The 6,229-nt window shown below is 41.2% G+C and overlaps 1 pseudogene; it reads right to left on the minus strand.

Annotated features, from left to right (window-relative positions):
- Positions 1-1,471: 1,471 nt before the first annotated feature.
- On the minus strand, positions 1,472-4,120 carry LOC108397263 (cyclin-L1 pseudogene; annotated as a pseudogene).
- Between the last annotated feature and the right edge of the window lie 2,109 nt (positions 4,121-6,229).

Raw genomic sequence — 6,229 nt, forward strand, 5'->3', positions numbered from 1 at the left:
GACCTGTGCTCAGTACTCAGTATATTTGAGCCAATATAATGCATAATTATTTTACAAAGGCCTCAAGGGTAGGTTCATCTACAATACGTCTTCATTTGTGTTCCTCTAAATTAGAGAAGCAAGAGCCTTGGGATGATGACGAGCCGTGATAGGTAAGCTGTTAGGGCTTTATTGGCTTTATTCCTTCCTGGTGACCTTAAATGGGCTTACTGAAGTTTACCTTCAGACCAAACCCTCTAGTCCTTAAATACCCTTCCTGCTAGCTTACTTACACATTAACTCCTCTAATGGAGAACTGAGGCTTTCAGAGTATATTTAAGAAGCATGCTCCTGTGATTGAAAGACATCCCTTCACTCATGAGTGCTGGTGATCAAAACAGGGAACTGTCTTCCTCACGAAGTCACTGTCTGATGACAGACAGACTAACAAATGAAAACACAAATAAGGGCAAAATTACAATTGTGGTGAGTATTGCAAAATAAAATTACAGAATATGGGGAAAATGCCATTTCTGGAATAAAGAATAACATATGCAAAATGATGGGAGGGAACAAAGCAAATAAGTGGAAGATGGCCAGTGTGGGCAGAGGGCAGGCAGAAAGAGTGGGGAGAATTTGGACCAGGTGAGCCAGGATGGGTACAGGCCGAGCCCAGGCCATAAAGATTTCCGTCCCTTTCCTGTGGGCCGTGGGAATGATTGAAATGGTTTAAGGAAGGATGACTTAATCAGATTTTCTTTTTAAGAAATCATGCTGTTTCTTTTAACCCAGTCTCCATCACAACAGTAGCCATTTAATAACCAATTAAAAATATTAGTGTCTCCCAGGGCGTAAGCTTCTTTCACAAGTTTGTTAATTTATTCATTTTTTTCATCAGCTATTTTTGGGTACCTGCTCTGTGTGAGAACACTCTGCTAGACCCAGAGCACATGAAGATAATGAATAAACACAGTCCAGTAGGGAAGACAGGTTCAAAAAAAGGATAAAGTGTGATCAGTACTGGAGAGTGGGGCTACCAAAAAGAGGATGGAGAAAACCCTGTGTAAATCCTGCCCAAGAAGAGGGAGATCCTCATGTGAAGCCTGAAGTATTTGGGTTGGTCATTGAATAACTGGTATCAATTTACCAGGAAAAAAAAAAGGGCATATTTATTGAGAAAAATTTGGAAAATGCAGAATAAAAAATATAAAAAGGACATCAAATCACACATAATCCTTCAACTTAGATCCTATGAAGATTAATGAAAATATCAATTAAATTTTTTAAAATAGCATCCTTTATAGAAAGTTCTCAACTTACAAATGCATTGTATTACAATATTTCAATAATTTGTAAGCAAAATTTTGTAGAATTCAGAGCATATATGCATATTTTCCCACAGGAGCAATATTATGACAGAAGCCCAGGTTTCCAAACTGACCTGTAGTATTTTATTTAAATATATACATATTAGGCTATATAATTTACAGGTTATTATATTAATTATCAATTGTTATGTAACAAATTACCCCCAAATTTAGTATCTTAGAACAAGCACTTACTATTTCACAGTTCTTGTGGGTCAGGAATCTGGGCACAGCTTAGCTCAAGGTCTTTTGTATATTTGCAATCAAGGTGTGAGCTGAGCAAAAGTCTCATCTGTGGGCTTGACTGGGGAGGGAACTGCTTCCAAGCTCACACACACGGTCGCTGGTGAGGTTCCGTTTCTCATTGATTGTTTCTCTGGGGGGTCTCAATTCTTTGATGGTTGTTGTCTGGAGGCCTCCCTCCATTTCTTGCCTTCGTTTCCATAGGATGGCTGACAGCATGCAGCCAGCTTCAGTCAGACTGAACACTTGGGAAGAGCCACAGAGAGAGTACAAAAAAAGAGAGGAAGTCACAGATTTTTTTAAGAAAATAAAGTAATCTGGAAAGTGGCATCTCACCAATTCTTTTTTTTTATAAAACAAGATTTATATTTTATTTTCTTGTAAAAATCTTTATACATGCAGACAAACCAGTGTTAAGACAGTATTCACCATCATTTAAACAAATAGCCACTTAAATAGAACAGTGTCTGCAATTTGACCTGTATAAAAATAAGATACAATTTCGTGGGGAGGGCTGTGCAACACAGAGAAGACAAGTAGTAATTCTACAACATCTTACTACGCTGATGGACAGTACTGTAATGGGGTTTGTGGGTTGGACTTGGTGAAGGGGGGACCCTAGTAAACATAATGTTCTTCATGCAATTGCAGATTAATGATAACAAAATAAATAAAATAAAATAAAATAATTAAAAAAAGATACATTTTCACAGAATTCACACTCTAGTCCTTATAGCAATAAACAATACACAACTATAATAAGCACAATTGAACCTGACCATGGTTTTCAATTAGATACTGCTAGGGCATTTTAATGTGCAAAAAAAAAAAAAAAAAAAGTGCACATAGTTCTTTCCAAAAAGAAATGTCCCCAGTGTTCCAGAGACCTGGAGGGTTTTAAGAAATAAATACTATTCAGTTTGCTTTTAATGTTTTGATGATGAGTCCATGCAGCACACTGCAGTCAGACAGAACAAGAGCTGATGCACACTTAAAGGAAGAAGGTCAGCGCCTGTGCCTGCCATGTCCTGAGCGACTGCTGCCGTGGTGCTTGCCTTATGGGACCTCTCAAAGGAGCGAGATCTTTCACGCATGTCCCTATGATGTCCCTTTTCATGCCTGTATTTCTTGGCAACATCTGAGTGATCTCGAGACTTGCTCTGAGATCGAGAACGAGATTTTTTCCTTTTATGACCATGTCTATTTGAGCTTTTTAAATCATCTGTGGTATGTTTGGCCTTAAGGTGAGGAGAACCATGATTATGATGTCTTCTTGGGCTTTCACTGTGACTGCGGGACCTGCTTCTTGATCTTGAGCTGTATGTTCCAGATCGACTCTGCCTATTATTATAATGTCTTCTCAGAGTATGTGATCTAGAACATGATCGTGTTCTTGACCTTGATCAACTTGCACTTCTGCTGTTTCTACTTCTCTTGCTGTCTTTTCTTGCACCATTATAGGGCTTTTGGAAGCCTGTTCTCTATCCTCAGGTTCTTTTTTGACTGTCTTCATGTTAACAGATATTGGTGACTTCTCTTCAGCTTTTACTTCTCTTGGTGATGATGGTTTAGAAGCTGGAGAAAATCCACCAAGGGTAGAAAGGGCTGGAGTTCCATCAGGATTCAACCCCTTTGCTTTTAATTTGGCTTCTCGTAAGGCTACTTTTCTTTTCTCTATTTCTTTTTCCAACAATTCATAGTTTGGCTTTTTTCTGGTATAAAGCCTAAGTGTTTCCATGCAGATTTCCTGGATCTCCTCTTCTGTAGTACCAAAAAGAAGAAACCAGTGGGGACGAGTTGGCAATGCAATCTGAAGTGCTCTAGCTGCAAGATAGATGCAAGCACATGCTATAGTCTCTGGTTGAAATCGAACAAACACACTGGTTCGAAGACTGTCATTCATATAATTCCAGGCAGTTTGAACCAGGGTTTGATTACGTTCACATTCTAAGACTTGTAAATACATATATATGATCTTATGGGGATGCCTGACATGAACACAAAATCCCAACTCCTTTAGCACCCTTCTCTCTGCCTTGAAAATTAGATTGTTGGTGTTAATGTAGTTCTGATAAAGAATCAGGGGCCTTGGAGTCCTTTTTCCTCTTAACTGGCGAAGGTGGTGAAATACATTAATCACATCTCTTATTCTGCTTGGTGCTTCTTCAATTTTTGATGCAAGTTTAATACAAGCCATGGCAACAATCTCGAATCTGTGTTTGACGAAAGACTTGGAGTAGAAAAAACGGTGAAACAACACCTGCCCCGTTGCCATCACCACCTGCGGCAGCCGGAGGAGAATGCCGGCGGCCTGGATGAGCTCGCAGCCCAGGATGCGCAAGTCCGTCTCGCTGGGCAAGTCGAGCCCATCCTGCACGGACGGGGTGGGCAACAGCCGCTCCTCCGGAATCAGCGAGTGGTCGATGGTGAGCGAAACTTCCGAGTAGAGGCGGTCGCCGATCAGGATCCCTCCCGTTGCAGTCCTCGTCGTGGTCGTCATCCGGGAGCTGGATCCGCCCGCGCTCGGGGCAGCCGACGAGGCGGTAGCAGCAAGGGGAGCGGTTGGGTGAGGCCCGGACGCCATGGTCTGGGCAGCCGCATGCACGCCCAACGCAGCCGGAACCCGGATGGAGACTAACCGGTGTCCTCCGCGCGACGCATAATCCCCTGACCCTCATCAATTTCTCTATACACAATTTTTTAGAAAGAAGACTAGGTCCAGTCCACACTCAGGGAGGGGGTTCCCTGAGGGCATGAAGAGCAATGGGCAGGGGGCATTTGTAGTTGTAAGGCTGGAGGCACTGGAGGGAGGAAAGAGAGGACAGTGCCATATAAGGAAGGAACGGACAGCTCTTCCTGGATTCCAGTCCCGTGATGTGCCGACAAACCCCGGATGCAGACCCCTTCCATCCGGAAGGAGGAGACCGCTGGCTGTCCATCACCCGACCCTGAGCCAATAAAAAATTTCCCACATACCCGTGGCACGGCCCACTTCCCCCTCCCCTCCCTGTGCTTATAAAAGCTCCCCGCCTATCTGGTTAGGGGCGAGTTGTCCTGCGTGTGTTTCAAACTGGTGAATCTTGCCCGGATTGCACTCAGATAAACTGCCTGGCCCTTTGTTGCCTGTTGTCGCCTGCTTGTTTCGGTTAGAATTTATCTTACAGTAGTCGTTTTAGAAGAGAAACCTACTGCCTCTCTCTCTTTTCTTCTCTCTAGATATCTACAAATCTATCTGCATATCTCTCTCTCTTTAGATATATATCTGTACAGGCAGCTATAGGTATATTTGTTTCCAGTAGAACTCTTTTTTTTAAACAAATGGTTCTTCAGTAGTCCATTTTATTTTATTTTTAAATTAAGGTATTGATAAACAATCTTATGAAGGTTTCACATGAGCAACATTGTGGTTACAACATTCACCCTATTATCAAGTCCTCCCCACACACCCCATTGCATATTCTAAACACTTTACATGCATCAAGTAACTTATTGCTCTTACCAATACCAAAAAGTGCGTCCAATTCTTATAACCATTTTACAGATAAAGAAATTGAGGCACAAAATGGTTAAGTCATTTTCCCATGGTTGCAAGTTGAATTGTTCTGCACAGCTTATGCTTAAAAGCATTATGTTACATTTCTCTGCACTAGACTAGGACACTGTAACTTAGACTTTTAAAACCCAAACCCTCAATTTATAAAACATCTTTTGAGAGCATTTTCCTCAAATGTACTAAAGGAAGTTGACCTGCAGAGGGGGCAGAGTTTGGGGAGAAGAAATTGATGCTTAACTTACATTTGTATGTGCTGAATTTTATAAATCAAGTATTATTAAGTCATTGGTATCATAAAATGATTGCATTTTTAATCACTTAATTTTAAAACTGAGAGCTTACTTGGATATCATCCAGTGTTCTCATTTTGCTGATTGGGGCAATGAAGCCCTCAGAAATTACATTTCTTGCCTAAAGTCATAGAGCTAAAAATTAGTAACAGGCAGAACTTGAACCCATTAAGGAGAACCCTCCCAGAGTTCTGCTGTAGCCCTCCTCTCTGCTCCTGTACTATTTATGTTTTCTTCTTCTCACTCTGAGGTCTGGTTGTTTTTCTCATGTATTTGTATCCTCTACTAATCTTTCAGCTGCTTTAATGGTGGCTTTCATTCTTATTTGATGTAGTATCCCAAAAGCAAAGAACATGACACATTATAACCACATTAAAATTTTATTTATTTATTTATAATGAAATGTCCTTCTGTTTTGGTTCCAGTCTAGAATTCTGCTCTTGCTGTCATTTTACATCTCATGGAAGACAAGGAGCCATCAGGAGCCTATCAGCTTCCAGGAGGGTGATACACAATCTCCAGGTAAGACTTGGAATTCCTCTGCTACAGAAATTGGAGCTATTTCAGGAAGAGGAGAACCATAGCAGGACTGAAATGCATTTGCTCCTGAATCATCTATAGCTCTTTCTTCTATAGGATGCAAATCAGGAAAGCTTACATACATTTATCATATTCAAAGACCCCCAGAGGACCCACATGGCAAGCACAGCCCTTTTATTCCCCCAGTCAAATTACCCAGTCAGACAACACCAATTCCGTGTAGTTCTCAGAATACTCCCTATTGGTTTTTTTTCCAG

Source organism: Manis javanica, chromosome 11 (assembly GCF_040802235.1).
Source record: "Manis javanica isolate MJ-LG chromosome 11, MJ_LKY, whole genome shotgun sequence".
NCBI lineage: Eukaryota > Metazoa > Chordata > Mammalia > Pholidota > Manidae > Manis > Manis javanica.